At 48.6% G+C, this 16879-nt stretch overlaps 1 protein-coding gene across 3 annotated transcripts in view; it reads left to right on the forward strand.

The window, feature by feature from the left end:
* Chst11 (carbohydrate sulfotransferase 11) overlaps positions 1–16879 on the forward strand; it is a 211465-nt gene that overhangs the window by 157233 nt on the left and 37353 nt on the right. The window lies entirely within an intron of this gene.

Genomic DNA, 16879 nt, shown 5'->3' on the forward strand with positions numbered 1-16879 from the left:
CCCAACCACACCCTGCAGAGGTGATGGGCAAGTGAGAATGGGCTGGGGCTATGTGTGGAGAACCAGTAATCCCAACTTTTCTCATGGACATGGGGTGGGGCCAGGTCTCTCTCCCTCCCCTCTCCCTTCTGTTCTGCTAGTGGCATCCCCTCCTCCTGACAAGTCCCTACCTCGTGCCTGTTTGGACATGGTCGCTTTCTGTTCCTATGATCTTAGCCAGGGGACATTGGAGGCACGGATGAGCAGAGTGCAGATGAAAGCTTGACTCTGGTTGTGTGACTTTGTTTCTTCAGTCGTGTAGTTGTTAAGAGCCCCAGTGAGGGAGATCACCCCCTTGCTGGGACTCCTGCTGCTATGGCTGGCATCACAGAGACCCTACCGTTCCACACCAAGTCCCTCTCGGGCTTGCCCATCATCCAGCCCAACAGCAAGTAAGGATCTTCTTCAAGGACTGAGGGCAGGGACATTTGTTCTGCCCTTGAACTGAGAAAGCTCCCTTCAACTTACGGTGATCAGACATTCCTAAGTCACATTCACACAAAGTGATAAGGGCCATACCGCGGCCACATGAAAAACCATGATGTCTATTAGTCAGGGTTCTGATAGAATGAGGGGGGCGGAGAGGGAGAGAAAGACTGGCTATCATCTGTATGTGTGTGTGTGTGTGTGCACATACATTTATAGGATTGATTGGAGTAGCTATGGTCCAACTATTCCAACAATGGCTGTCTCCTGAGAAAAAGCCTAGTAATCCAGTTATTAGGTCCACAAGGCTGGATGTCTTTGTTGAATCCCGAAGTAGCCCCTAGTGTCAGGGTAGAAGTGAACTTACCAGTGAGAGTGAGACCAGGCAGACAAAGAGCAAACACTTCCTTCTTCCATGTCTTTTATACAGGCTAATATGAGAAGTTGTGGCCTAGATTTAAAGTGGGTTTCCCACCTCAAATGCTCCAGTCAAGAAGAATCCCTCATAGGTCTACCCAGAAGTTAATGTAGTCGCAGCGGTTTTAGTTCATTCCACTATTTATTAGTCAGGTTGGCAACCAAGAGTAGCTGTTACACCTGTGTCCCTTGGTAGGAATGTAGCTGTGGAATACTGATGTCCCCGCCATCTCTTGGTAGTCATGTGGCCACAGAGCATTGATGTGAGCCAACTGGGTGGTGACTCAGCATTTCTTCTATGACAGAACAGAGTGGCTGGAGACCACTGTGTCCTGGTGTGGAGAAACGTTGCCATGATGGTCCAGGAGGAGGGAGCAATGGGATTTCGGTTTTAGCATCAGATGCTTAATAAAAACAGTCAAGATGGCCTGAGTTTGCATCTCCAACTAGGAAAACATCTAACAGTGTTGACCAAGAGGGCCTGTCCACACAGAGAACACTGCTTACAGGGACGGCAGGCCACCGGATAGAGTAACTACTCTCATGAGTGACTCTCAGGGACCTTCGTAGGGTCTCAGTGCCCTGCAGATACGTTGCGGGTATCTGTGCCAAATGGGGCAGGAAGGAGTGGGCAGCTCCAAGGAGGGAGAATAAAGAGGCCATTGGTCCTGCTTCCTGCCAGAGTCTGCCAATACACCAGCATGAGGGAACATGGAAGGAAACCCCCCTCCGTGAGCCACACTGTGACTCGTGCCCATTGATGCTGCTAGCAGGTGTTTGGAAGCTCTGGCCACCTGCCTGGCTTCAGCCTCTTGCATCGAGCGCAACAGTGTGGTAGTGTGGCAGAGGCGCCAACCCATTAGCTGTGCAGGGAAGCACCTCCCAGGTCTGCCCCTCTTCAGTCTCCACAGTTTCCAGTGACCAGAGTTCTGGAAATGTCCTTATAGAAGTAACTAAATGTGTTCCGAGTCAACAAAGTCACCTTCCTGAGGCCTAGCAGTTTAGAATGCTTTCTTTGATCCCTGAATAGAGACCACAAATGTTTCTCTCCCTGGTTTCTCAGCCCATGATCGACCCAAGATAAGATACCCAAGCCTTATCTGTACATGGAATGAGACGGAGTCTCTTTCTAGACCAGGTGCTGCATGGCCTGAGCAAAGTCACACAAGCTCATTGAGCCCTGGCTTTCTGGGGCTTTACAGACTGTACATAGCAGGCCTGAGGACAAGCCTCCATGTACAGTAACTTGAGAGATAAAATGCAAAATAGAAACTAAAAGCTTTGTCATGTTCTGAAGAAAGGTGCTGAAGGACTTGTAAAATGTTTTTTTATTGCATTTGCAGCTCAGATTAATACAGATATTTCTCACATAACATCTATCTTCATACTGATCTTTCTAGCCTGTGCTGTGTTTAAAATGGTCTGGCCAAGTGAGAAATGTATAAGGAAATACTTGTAACATTGAACCAGAAACACAACTGACATCTATCCATCATCTGTGAAGTGGGACAGTCCTCCATGGAATAGCGATAACAGAGGAACTCTGGTGAACAAACTTGGCCACAGCCTCTCTCACACTCCTGTCTTAGTTAGAGCTGTGGGTCCCCAGGGCCCCACCAGCAGCAAGGCTGCCTCCTGCCCATCTCCCTCTGGGTGAGCTGGTCTTGCCTTGTGCAAACTTGATGTCACTGTATGGTGTGAGTAGAAGGCTCTTAGTGTCTTTATCCTCAGGACCCAAGAAGTTGAGAATTCAGTGGATGAATACATGGATGAGCAGGGGACTCATCAAGTCAGTGAGTCAATGAGTGCTGGGTAAATGAGTAAGTGAGTGAGTGAGTGAGTGAGTGAGTGAGTCAGTCAGTCAGTCAGTCAGTCAGTCAGTCAACAAGTCAATGAGTGAGTGACAGAGCAGCCACTCTGAGGAATGGAGGGCCAACTCCATGCTGAAAGCTGCAGGCTCTGGAACTGGACTCTTGCTCCTAAGCTGTGTCCTTGAGCAACTCACTTCTTTGTGCCTCAGTTTCCCTTCCTGTGGAGTGGGTTCCCACCAGTCCTGTTAGGGTTTCCATGCCAAGTGTCACCCAAAGGCTCCTATGTTTGAACACGTATCCAAGATGCCTATGCTGTCTTGAAAGGCAGTGGAACCAGAGGATGGACTTTGAGAGTTGCAGCTAGGTCATGTTCTAGAGCTCTTTGCTCCAGACCCCTCACTCCCTGCAGGAGCTTCACAGCCATGTTCTCCCACCACAGCAGACTACATACCCTCAGACCATGAGCTACACTCCTCCCCTCTCCAGTTCTTTCTAGCAGGCATTTTGTCACCATGAGCAGAAAGGTCACTAATGTAAGTACCCGTTGTAGGGTATTCTGAGACTAAACTGTAGACATGGGCAAAGCCTGTGGCACAGTGTCTGGCTAGCTCACAGCACTTGTGGCATTACTGCTGGTTCCTTATAAATCTCCCTGGCACTGCTTTGTGTCTGAGAACCTCAGCACTAAGCCTGGAGGGCCTGCTCAGGTGTGTACCGAGGAGGTGGGAGCACCGTCACCCAATTCTTCTAGAGATGGCACACTGCGGGATCAACTCCCTCAGCCGTGACCTTGCCCGTCCTCTGCATCCTTGAGCTTGTTTCTCTCCTTGGCAGGAGAACACCCTTGTCCCCACATGATGTGGATTTCCTGTGACAGTGACGATGGGATGGGGTGTTTTGCCATAACAGTGAGAATTCTTAACACTTCTGGAGATTCAGAGATCAACATGGGTCTCCTGGTGCAAAGCCAAGGTTGCGGCCTGTCCAAGCTGTCTGTAGGTTTGTGAGACTCTGCTCCTGGCCCTCTTTGCAGACATATGTGACACAAACTGCTTGCCCTTTGTAAGGGCTAACCTAGGAACCCATCCTCACCTTTCCGCCTAACACTAGTCATGACTGCAGATTCTCTTGTGGCCACACTAGCCACAGGTTCTAAGGACCAGGATGTGGCTGACTTTGGAGCCATTTTCCTGTCTGTCATCCTGGTCCTCCACATGTCCCTGACTCTGGCCTTCCACTCCTTAGCACCAGTACGTCACAACAGCCTTTAAATGAGGCAGATTATCATCCATCCCTCCTCTACCCTATGAGTCGATGCCGAACAGCCTCCTCTTTCTTTCTCTTCCTGGTCCCTCACTTCTTCCTGTCCTTTCTAATCTGAAAAAATGGTGGTTTTAATAGCAGGGTTGCCTGGCTGGTGAGAGGACAAAATTACCCAGTGTGTAAAGTGCATGGTCCTAATTGGCTCCCAAAAAATGGAAGCCATTCTCCCTGCGACGGCTCTGCATCAGTTTTAATGCCTCTCTATAACAACAAACAGTCCGGTGACTTGGCGTGGTCAGAAGGAACAAGGGTTTCAGCTCACCAGTCAAGGGGTCCTGGTAATGGCCTGTGGAATGCAGAAGAAAACAAACCTGGTCCTGGCTAGTCAGAACTGGTCTCGATGGGGGAACAAAAGAGTCATTGAGCTGAGCCTGTGATGGGTGTGAAGCAGGAGGGCACGGGGAGCAGGCATTGAGCTCAGCAAACGGTGTTTCCTTGTGAACACCGTGGATCAAGGCGTTCTTTTGTCACGGCGTGTATATTAAGAGGGGTCCAGGATATTTATGGCCTCGATCGCCTCAATGGCCACCCTGTGCGATCAACTCTTTTTCAAGTTATGTGATGTTTCCCGGAGGAGTCAGGAATAAATCTTCCCAGGAGTCTGATTGAGATGGGAGAAACCATGGAATGTGAGGGACGGAGCAGAGAGCAGGGTGCAGGGCAGGGGAGCCGCATCCTTTGGGCAATCATGGGAGCTCAGTAAGAAGTTCAACATGGTGCACGGCCAAGCCTGGCTCTGCCTCCTCAGCCACCATGTTGCCATGGGCTAAGGTGGCACTTTGCTCACAAGGAGCCACCCTGTCTGTGCTGGCTTCATCCCTCCCACTCCGCACCTCAATCACCATGATTCCTGCTGGTTCCCTCAAACCCAGCAGGGACCTGGCTGTCTTTTTCTAATTTGTGGCCACACTTCGTATAGCCCTGGGGCCAGCTCCACCCCAGCTTTCCAGCTCTCCTCCATGTCACAGGCTGGTCTTGTTCACTACCTAAGGACAGTTACCCCTAAGGGAATAGGTGGGTGGCTCTCTCACTGACCCCAGAGCTAGGAGGCTCCTGGCACAACGGTAACATGGTAAGACATTAACTTTGGCACAACACCCTTCAGTCCCCCCGACCCCCACCCCACCTCCCTCATTTTCCTTGTTCCTTGATTCTTTTGTTCCTGGCTCAATTGTTTAGTGAATCCATTTTACAGATGAAGAAACTAGGGCTTGATAGATGAGAAGGCCAGATGAATAGGCTCTGCAGACATGTTTGCAGTATTGCTGAGTTAGTTCCCTCACTGTCACTGGGATGATTTTGTGTAACAGGACACTCCATTTCTCCATACTGTCTTCAAGATGCCAGAGAGTTGGGAAGAATACGTTTGCTTTTGTTCTAATATTTCGAGTGTGAGAGACAGAGACTACCTACCTACACACACAGCATGCGCCCCAGAAAATGACTTGTACAAATGAGTGAAATGAGTTCTCTCCTTCCACCGCTTGGGGCCCAGAGATCAAACTCAGGTCTTCAGGTTTTGTGGCAGTCTTAACTCCACCAAGTGTGGGATGGCTGAGGGTTACTCTGGGCATCGACCTGGGTGTCTTCCTGGGAGGCACTGTTTCTTCCTAGCTCTGTCCTCCTGGAGGAAGGTTTATTTCTGCCAGTGGCCCCCGCATGTGCTCCAGGTATGGAGAAGGACTCCTGCTATCTCTGTATGCTGTGAAAAGCTCTCCCCATTCGTTACTGCTGATCATGGCACCCAGACTCACCCAGCCTCTGGCTTAGCCTTTGCTCTCTCAAGTTGTTCAAGTGGAGGGGATGTTTAAGTAGCTGGACCCATAACTCTGTGTGCTTCACCCCACATTCCTGCAAGGGAAGAGGAGGATGGGGTGCCCAGGGGGGAAGGCAGAGATGTTAAGTCAGACAGGTCTGGATTTGATGGTGGCTGTGTGGTTTTAGTTCCTGGGTGACTTTGAACCCCAGTGACCACAGGAATAATAACATTCTCATCAGAAGGCTGTAGAGGGATGGAATGAGAGAAACAACACGCCTGGGGCAGAGCTGCCGCCGCCTCCTCCTCCTCCTCCTCCTCCTCCTCTTCCCCCTTCCCTCCTCCTCCCTCTCTTCTTCTTCCTCCTCTTCACCGTCCTCCTCCATCGCCTCCTCCTCCTCCTCTATCTCCTCCTCCTCCTCCTCTACCTCCTCCTCCCTCACCTCCTCCTCCCTCTCCTTCTCTTCCACCTCCTGTTCCTCCTCCCAGTGTCAGATAAGGGAACCTAAGACCTCATGCATGCTAGACAAGCACCCTGATCATGAGCCTTAGCCCTGATTTCTCTCTCAGTCTTTGCAGGCACCAAAGCCATTCCGCTTTTCTGGTAATACAAACCTGAATGTGGATGCGCAGGGTGTGAGCTGTCTATGTCTATGCTGCCATATGAGTGAAGGGTCAAGCGGTCACATTATTAGTGACACTTGAGTCCAAGCACGTTTCAATCTGAGTAAGCTTCAGAACCATACTGAGGGAATGAAGCCACTTTTAAGACCCACAGTCATGTGATTCCATAAATGTTGAATGGACAAACGTAAAAGCAGAAAGTACACTGGTGGCTGCCTATGTTTGGGTCGGGTTGGGGGACAGGGCGAAGTGACTGATGGAGGAGGGGGGTTCTAGGCTGTGATAAACATTTTAAAGTCAGAGTATAGTAATGGTTGCACATCAGCATCTTATTTACTCCTTGAATAGGTACATCTCCCACAGGCGTGCCCAGAGGCTTGTCTCCTAGGTGATCCTAGACTCTGTCAAGTTAACAGTATTCACCACAAATGTATCAATGATCTGAGAAGATGCCCCATGCGGCTTGCCTGTTTCTACCTCATGGTGCTCTAGAAGAAAAGATTGAACTCTGAAGTCAGTGATTTGAGGAGAGTTTGTCCCTAGACCATCGCAGAGCATAGGGCTGATACCTCATCGGTATCCGCCCAAATACCCGTGACAGGAGCTCACAGGGCCTCCATTCTAGGTGTTGCACCTGACCCAGGCAAAGTGGCTGTCGTCAGTATCTGGAATGGGCTGAAAGTCCAAATGGACTCTGACTGCCTTACGGCTTTCCATAGAGGAAGCTATGTATAGAGAGTTACTTAGTATAAGGGAGTGTGACAGGCTAGAGAATCAATCTCTCGTTGCACAGACCCAGAAGAACAGTGACTGGCATAGTTCAGAGCTTTTTGTCTCAGTTCCGATATGTGTGTGTGTTGGGGGTGGGGACGTCATGGCTGAGCAAGAGGAATTGTGTGTTGCTCATGGGAGGGTCAACTTTTTGATCTCTTTAGTCCTTTAACTGCTGGGATGAAGCCCACCCACCTTAGAGAGGTCTCCCGCCTCTCCTGCCTGAGGAGCACCTGCAAGGACTGTGGCTCCGAGCTCTGCACTTACAGTCAGGTCACATGAAGAGGACCATTGTACAGGTGACTCAGGATTGCCCTGGTGTGGGTCCACCAATAGTACCTGTTCCTGGTTTTCATACAGGGCTCATCTCTATGGTATATAGCCTTTTTTTTTTTTCCTACACTGCCTCTGAGAGACAGACAGACTAGAGACAGAAGTTCCCTCCATGGCCCAGGGCTTTAACCATCATGGCATATGTTTATCCCGGAAAGGCACCTCCTTTGGGGTACACACTGGCTATTAAGATGTTCTGTCCAGCAGTGACCTCCTCCAACGGGGAGAGGTGCTAATCGGGGGTCTGGATTTGAATGTTGCTGCTGGCACTGCCTTGCCAGCTTTGGTAACCATAGCAACTAGTCATTGCTACAACCTGTTCCTGACTCTGCTGGGAGAATGCCTAACAAGCTCTGTGGCGTGTCTCTGAACGTATCTCCCAAGGATAAAATACACGTCTTCGATGCTTAGTCTTGTGTTCAAGGTCAGAAGTCTGTCCACTTTAAAGGGTGCCTAACCCGTGGCAGGGAAACAGAGGATGGGGAAGGTGGAAGGAGAGGGGTGAGCAAAAGGAAGGATAGACTCTGAGGGGGAGGAGGCAGGGCTGGGCTGGTGCCTCAGCCTCAAGCCTTCTGCTCACTAAGGGTGAGCCAGCACCCAGACAGCCACCACTGAGCCTTCAGCATGGAAGGGGCTGTGCTCTCCCCCATGAGGGTGTCCTCATGAGAAAGCCATTGATGTCATCGGGGGAAGAGTGGGAAGTGAGTTGCATCTGAGCTTACTCTGTGGTTGAATCCCATTTTCACTTTGAATCATATCTGGACGTGGCCCTGTGGTTTTTCAGGGACATGGAATCTCAGAAGGTTAAAACACAGCTGTGGCCACACCACACCATTTTCCTGTAACGGCAGGGAGCAGTGTGGTGGACTCAGGCACAGCCATTCAGAACGGCACCTGTGGATGAATTTTTCTCAGGAAGTAGTGAGATGCGATATTTCCCTCCTGAGGCCTTGTGGCTTCCCAGGGCCCCTCCCCACTTTGCCAGCACCAGACTGCCACATGTAGGGCAAATGTCTAGAGTCTACAGTTTTATCTGACGTCTGAATTTTATTCATTGTTTTATCTCTTAGGCCTATAGCTGGGCAGTTAATAATTCCTGTTATTATTAATTATTCCTACATAAATAGCTATTTATTGGATGAATGAAGGAAGATACAGGTGAATAAGAGAGTGTAGGTTGAAGATTTGCCTTCAGGGCTGGAGAGGTGGCTCAGTGGTTAAGAGCACCGACTGCTCTCCCAGAGGTCCTGAGTTCAATTCCCAGCAACCACATGGTGGCTCACAACCATCTGTAATAGGATCAGATGCCCTCTTCTGGTGTGTCTGATGACAGCTACAGTGTACTCATATAAATAAAATAGATAAATCTAAAAAAAAAAAAAAGGAAAGAAAGAAAGAAAGAAAGAAAGAAAGAAAGAAAGAAAGAAAGAAAGAAAGAAAGAAAGAAAGTATGCCTTCATATGTGTGGGAAAAGCCAGCCAATGATTCAATTCCATCAAGCAAGCCAGGCTGCAGGACTTGGAATCCTACCAAGCCTGCAGTGGAGAAGGGCAGGGAGGTGAAAGAGTGATCCCATATGCTTAGCACTTGACTGCCTTAGCACATGCTGGAGGGAAAACCAGCAGAGGACACATGGGAGGAGTGTAGCGATAAAGCTGAACCGGGAGGTAAGCGTGCCCGGGCCCCGGGCTGGTGCATTATTAGTGAGAAAAGGATCCCTTCCGGGCAGCTGTGCCGTGTACAGTGGTGCTGTGTACAGTGGTGCTGTGTACATTGCTGTGTGCATTGGTATGTGGGCATGAAGAATGAGCCTTCCCATTTTTCTTTCGAGAAGGATCACAGAACAAATAAGAATTGGTATGAAATAGGGGTGGGTGGATAGATGGACAGATGGATGAATGGGTGAATGATGGACAGATGGATGGATAGATGGATGGAGGGAGGGAGGGAGGGAGGGAGGGAGGGATAGATGGATAGATGGATGGGTGGATGATGGATTGGTGGATGAATGGACAGATGGATGGATGGGTGGATAGGTGTGGGCATGGGTACCCAGATGGGGTAGTTAAAAGAATGTTGTGTTGGCCTTGAACTCAGAGCTGCTCACTCTCCTGACGCCCCAATTCTGCCATCTTTACATGGAAATGATAAACACTGAGCCTTCCTCCATCTGAGGGTCATGGGGATGCCCAGCTTTAAGAACAAGGTACTGTTGGTTAGTGAAAGGCTGTGCAGCTCTGAAGGATTGCTGGCCCCATAACCTCTCCCCCAACAGCTGGCCGCCCCGGCAGCGTACTGTGCTTAAGGGAGCCTCGGAGCCCTGCGATTGGGCTGGGATTCCTCCAATAAACCTTGTGTAGATCCCCCCACCCCCATTCTTGGCTCCCAAGCAATTTTTCTTCCAGTGGAAGTTGCCAAGTTTTTATGGCTATTGGGTTATCTTATCCATCCAGATGGTTAGTGTTAATTTATGCTGAAATAAATGTGCAAAACCTCATTTGTCTTATTGCTCCCGAAACATGAGGTGTAGGACCTAAAAGACCTTAATATCCAGCCTCCTGCAAGCCAGGGTGTGATATGACTGCCTGCTCTTTCATTCACTCTGGCTCGAAAGCCTGCTTTTCTATCCCTTGATATTTATGTATAAGCAAATTAGGTTGTTTGGTATAAGAAACTCAGACACATTTTATGACTTTTAATATATATGCTTGCCTTGGGTTTGTTAGCTGCTTTTTATTGAGGAGGGAAAAAATAAGCTGTGATTTATTAACTGATGATAAATTTCAAACACCTTTTCTGTACTTTCAAAAACATTAATCATTAGGTATAATGTTAGAGTCGGTGACCAGGGATTTAAAGAGTCATTAGCTGTGTGGCCTCCCTTGGTATGTCTCTCAGGCTAGCGCAGCCACGTCCCCGTCTCGTGAGTAAATACTGCTGTCAAGCCCACTGTGAAGGAGGCATGGTGGATGTGAGACCCGAGGAATGCAAATCACCTGGGAAATAGCAGAGAGGACCACAGTGGCAGAGCTGATAAACGGTTCTTTCCTATGTATGTGGACTTCCCTGTGGAGCAAGCTGGGTCAAAATTAGAAGCCGTGCTGGGGCTGGTCCTGTACCCTCTGCTTGGACACTCACTGAGACGGGGGTTGTTTCCAAAATTCCTCTTGTGTCTTTCGTGAACTTTTCAAGCAGGAAGTTACCAGAGTTCTAATAGGAGCTGGCATTTCCACACGATGATTCATGGGGCTGACTGGAGACTTTCTGAGAGTCAGATGTCTCCGGTCACAGTCCGGAGACCAGGCTATGGGACAGTTAGCTGTATTGTGGTAGATACTTATCTATTCCCTTGAATACAGAAGGCTCAAGGACGGAGTAGGTGATTCATAATGGTTCCAATAAAAAGGCAGATGCTTGCTTCTAGAGCTGGGTCCACACAAGTTCAGTCATGATGCGTCACTTTCTGTGGGACACTTTGAGACTTCCAGTCAAGGCGTGCAACTGTGGTTTCCAGAGAATCCTCTAAGTGGAGCCTTTGGGTTTTTTATTAGTGTTACCTTTTGAGGGTTTTCATTTCTTTGTTTTTAATTTTATGAACTATTCTTTAAAGGGGGTAGGGCATGCTACGATAGTTCTAGCCTGTCTGAGCATGACAGACATGGCTCTGGAAGGCTTTGGCCCTACACCCCATTTCCCCTGCCTTACTAAAAATTGCTAGGTTACATTCCTAAAGCTAGTTACCAAGGTCTATTCCCTTATTTGGCCACTTCCTCCTGTGGTATCAAGGTCCCTGTCAAATACTGAAGTCCAGCAATCAAAAGCTCCCTTTGGCTCACCTAATTAATAAATGCCTCACCCTAACACAGAGTTTCCCCTTTTACCTTTATAAACCCCCATTTGCCTCTGGGCCACCTCTGCCCCCTCTCCCTTGTTTCCTCCCCTTCTCCCACTTTAGCTCCTGTTTTGTCTCTCATTCCCTGCCCTCTGTCCCTCTGGGGCATAGAAATCTCTTTTGTGCCGGGAACTTGGTCTTGGGGTGTTGGGAGCCAACTCCAAGGTTCTCTACACATGCAAAAACAAAAAACAAACAAACAAACAAACAAACAAACAAACAAAAACCAAAAAACAGACACCAAAATTAACCAGCCCCAAAGCCCAGAGCCATGGACTTCTAAAAAGCTAAAATAGGCCTTTGGAGCAGAAGCTGTGGAGCTTCACACTAAATTTTACACTTTCAATATTGAATGTATTTTATGGACTTACCCACCACCAAAACCAAAAAGAATCAGACAGTCGGATGTCGCCATTTTCTTTAACAGTTTTACACACTGAATCTTGTTTTTTACTGTCTCTGCACTATCTGGCCGGACAGTTGGGTGGGTCCTTGTTTCCAAAGCACCCCCTTTCCTATCTGGTTGCCATCAACTTACAGCTAAGACAGCAGCCTTTCTGGTTCTGTGAGACTAAAAAGAGTCCTAGGCTTCAGGATCCAAGGACCAACAAGGCATGAGTTTCAGAGGCATTTCTTAAACGTTTCGTGTTGATTGCTTGTCTTCACTCTTGGGTGACTAAGCCATGGTTGTTGACTGATCTCTTAAAAGAGTCTTCCACCCCAGAGGCACTAAATTGTCTAGGGTCCCGGATGATCTTTAGATATGACCAGGATAAGATGAGATGGGACACAAGATCAATACAGTTCTAGATCCCTTCTTTTTGTCCCAGAACGGCCATTTCCCAGAGAGCTCCAAAGACACTTTTCCTTACCTGTTTTTGTCAGATGTTTGCAGCCCCAGCAGTCTTCTGTACAGAAGCCACCATCTCTTTTCACAAGAGCTTTACGTCAAAGGGTGGGGCTGCCACTCAGCTCTGCGTTTCCTGCCCTTAACTGTCAGTGGAAATGGAAGCAAGCACTCACACTTGAATTTGGCAACAATGTCGTCATGTTTCTGCACTCACGCTTGAATTTGGCAACAATGTCGTCACGTTTCTGCTTATCGCCTCCCAGAGTGGCATGGCATCAGGGGCCCCTGATAATTCTCAAAAGACACTAAAACAGAGAATCGTGGTTATTTGTGTGAGTTAGGGTCCCTCTCTGTGCTTCTGGCACCCCAGTCTGTTTGGCAGAGGGAGCTTGCTGAGACCCTCCAGCCCTGTTCTCCCATTTGCAAGCATTCTGAAGACTGGCCATGATGACGGGCTCTGGACTATAGCTTGCTGTCACAAACTAGGGGCAGACAGATGTCTAGCATGGGAGTCTGTGGCCACAAACGTTTGCACGTGTATTGGTGGATTTAGTTCTCACGGCCCTCCACAACAGCCCCTATGCTGTCTCTGTGATTAATGGAGATACCAACTCAGGGGAAGGTAAGTAACTCAACACTGCCTCTACAACAATACAGTAGATGCAGCCGGAGGACCACACACCCCAATGTGCACGCACACACTCAACCATGTACACATGCACAGATCTTTAAGATAGTTTCAAAACAACTTCAGATTTATGCAGAAAGAAAACCTTAAAAGCTCTTGAGTGGTCAGTCAGGGGCTGCGTGGTTTCTAATAAGACACTAAAATCTACATGCTATAAAACAAAAACAGGGGCTTTACTTAAATAAGTTATGTCACAGGTATATAAGAAAAATGGGCGGAGGCTTTTACTGTTGTTATTTGTGTTTATTTTGAGACAGTCCAGGCTGATCTTGAACCAAACCCTGAAAGTTATTCTCTGATTCCCCAAGCAAATGCCGTGGCACATACACACACCGACACAAGCACACAGCAGTACTATATGATTAAAACATACCACTTAGACATGTGGAAAGTCTTCTGATGTCTAGGACCATTAAAAAATGAATCCAGCTGGTCAGACAACTCCATCAGTTAAGTGCTTAGTGTACCAGTATAAGGCCCTGCATTTGCTCCCCAGAATCCATGTAACAAGGCTAGGAGCAGTAGGTAGCATGCACTTGGAATTCCAGTGCAAGGGAGGCAGAGACCAGCGGGTCCCTAAGCAAGTTCCAGGCCATTGAGGGACAATGGTGGACAGTGTCTAAAGAATGACTTGCATGAGCTTTCCATGCAAGTACACACACATGCATGCGCATCCCACTACACTTGCACACATGCACCTGTAGGCGTGCATACACATACGCACATGCTCATGATAATAATCATTATAATGAAAATAATTAGCAAATAGAATATTTGGGTGATGGGTTGTGACAGAATTGACCCCTGACTGGAGTGTCTAGCCATCAGAAAGTTCCATCGGGAAGCCTCGCAGTGGTTTATACAGTCAGGGGAGGGGGCAATTCATGAAGGCCAACAAAATCCACCTCAGCCTCTGACCTGCAGTGGGGCCTGGCAAAGCTCTCCACTTCCTGCTTTGAGGCTGCTCTGCACACCAGCAAGAACATGTTTGCTGGCTGCTGCCTCCTTACACCCTCCCCATATCAGTCAAACCTTTGCACCCCATCTCCAAGTGATGCAGCCGAGGGAGGGAGTTAGATAGATGAGATCCTCAGCTGGGAAGGCCGGCAGGATCCTACACGAGGTCATGTCCACAGAGTGAGCCAACCAACAGATAATATGGGGATGGAATAACTCATCAGTACAGTGACATGTCACTGTCACAGAGGGTTAGCTTCAGTGAGAACTTTCCAGGGCTGAAGTTCTTTGAGCACCAGAAGTTAAAGGCCCAGATGTCCACGGAGCCCTTTTCAATGGGGAGCTCTTGGAGCCCCTTGGAGTTTGAAATCCTTGCTTTGCCTCCGAACACTCCACCCTCAGTCTATGCTTAGCCAGGACTTAGTTCTGGGCTTTGACATGAAAGTCATCAGTCTTCAGGCCTGAGTCATGACCTGGGCATCAGAGCCATAGGAGTCAGTAGCCTCCCAGTAATAGAGAAGGTTCCCATCAGACCCTGCACTGGGTGAGGAACAGCAGCTGGAGAAGGAGCTAGAAGGTGGCCTTGTGTCAGCTCCTTGGAAATGGCAGCAGTAAGGGGACTAGAAGTCCTTTGATGCTAGGTGTGCCAGCCTTCAAGCCCTGGTACCCCCATCCAGTGCTAAGTGTGGTCCTGATCAAGTAATCAGGATTTTCCCAGACCTCAGCTTTCTCTAGAATGGGCATGCTTTTGCCTGTCCAGCAGGTTTGCCATGGGACTCAGTTGTGAAAATTGCCATTTTGCAAGAGTGCATGTGCTAGCTATGTTCAGTGGGCTTCTCATACATGCCTTGTAAGGCCTTGCATGGTGGAAGTCCCAGGGAAAAGTAGTTTCATGTCTGTTCTGAGTCCAGTTTAAAACCCTCAGTCATCCGATGGCAAGCTCTACTAAGAGACAAAGGTCATGCACACACAGGTCCTCATTTTGCACATGTCTAAGCCCTCATGGTTTACTCACTGTCTTAGTTAGGGTTTTACTGCTATGAACAGACACCATTACCAAAGCAACTCTTATAAGGACAACAATTAATTGGGGCTGGCTTACAGGTTCAGGTTCAGTCCATCATCATTGTCTTAGTCAGGGTTTCTATTCTTGCACAAAACATTGTGACCAAAAAGTGCACTGGGGAGGAAAGGGTTTATTCAGCTTACACTTCCACATTGCTGTTCATCACCAAAGGAAGTCAAGACAAAAACTCACACAGGGCAGGAACTTGGAGCCAGGAGCTGATGCAGAGGCCATGGAGGGATGTTCTTTACTGGCTTGCTTCCATTGGCTTGTTCAGCCTGCTCTCTTATAGAACCCAGGACCACCAGCCCAGGGATGGCACCACCCACAATGAGCCCTCCCACCCTTGATCACTAATTGAGAAAATGCCTTACAGCTGGATCTCATGGAGGCATTTCCTCAAGAGAGGCTCCTTTCTCTGTGATAACTCCAGCCTGTGTCAAGTTGACACACAAAACCAGCCAGGACAATCATCGAGGTGGAAGCATGGCACTGTCCAGGCAGGAATGCTTCAGAAGTTGCTGAGAGTTCTACCTCTTTACGGCTGGGAGAAGACTGACGACCACATGGTTATGAAGAGAGTCTTAAAGCCCACACCCACTCCAACAAGGTCACACCTCCAAATAATGCCACTCCATGGACCAAGCGTACTTAAACCACCACACTGACAGAATCCAAGTTTACTGCATGCTGGTTGCCATACATAGCCCCAGAAGTACATAGGTGACCAAGACATGGTTCCTGGGTATGAGGAGACTCTTCCAGGCTGATGTCACCTGTCTCAGAGCTGATCCAAGAAGCTACTGTCTCTCTCTCACCCAGTCCCGTCTATCCTGCTTAGCCTTTCCTCTATGACCAGTCAAGGGGAAGTAATCTGTTATCAAGAGCAGCCCAGCTCACCTAACAAGGCCTCTCGAGTGTGTCTGCAGTGGCGGTAAGCCTGGCAGAATGCTTTGCGGTGAAGTTGTGCCCCTGGCAGTCCTGTAGGACCCCTCCGGGTGAGTGTCCTCCTCAGATGTGGATCTAAAGACAAGCTTGTGTTAAATCAATGGGGAAGCTCAGCTTTGACAGGAATTCCAGACTGAAAAGGATTCCAGAGAATGTAAGCAGTCCTCACGAGCGACAGTGTGCCATGCTGGAGCCCTGGACAGCCTCTGGGAATATTATAGCACTATCTGTATGTTCCTCCTTTGGGCAGCCATTGGTGGGGGTTGGACAAATGCTTTCTGAGATTTCCATTAGATTCTCACCCACCCCACCTAAGCTTTTTTTCCCCTCCAAATAGACTATCTGGACACTTTTTGTAGATTCCAGAGATGGTCCAATAAACACCTCTATCTTCCTGAACCAGCAAATGGGCCATCTTTTTGTATTTGCTTCAGGTCTTTTTTTTTTTTTTCCTAATATGGACCCCCTCATGAATCTGCATTCCATCCTTGTGCAGGTACCAGGCTAATGTCCGTGTCGTTCCAAACTTAGTATGAGAGCGTCTGAGGCCATTCGGGTCTTGTTAGAAGTCTCCATGCGAGTGTGTGTCTCAGGACAGACACAGTGTTGGGGAGAGCTCCCATCTCCCTGCACTTCCTCATGTGGATGGATTATAATAGTTAATGCTTTGTGTGACTCCTTAACCAGTCTGAGGGATGCCCTGATGGCTGGTGAGACTCGGTGAGTGTGTCTATGGATGGAGTGTCTTGTGAGCCTCTGGCTCTAGGAGATTCTGACCTCGTTAGCTCCTTCTCTTCCTGACCAGCGGCAGTACAGATGCTTTCAACATTCTATCCCCTGTGAGTTTGAAGCTCCCCGCGGCTGTGTCTGGCATACAGAGGGTGTTTAATTAGAGCTCTCTGGTGAATGTCTCCTACACTAAGCCTGTTCAGCAAAGGCAGTCTTCCCACCAAGTTCATTGAGTGTTAATTGGTATTG

The sequence above is a fragment of the Mus musculus genome, chromosome 10 (assembly GCF_000001635.26).
Source record: "Mus musculus strain C57BL/6J chromosome 10, GRCm38.p6 C57BL/6J".
NCBI lineage: Eukaryota > Metazoa > Chordata > Mammalia > Rodentia > Muridae > Mus > Mus musculus.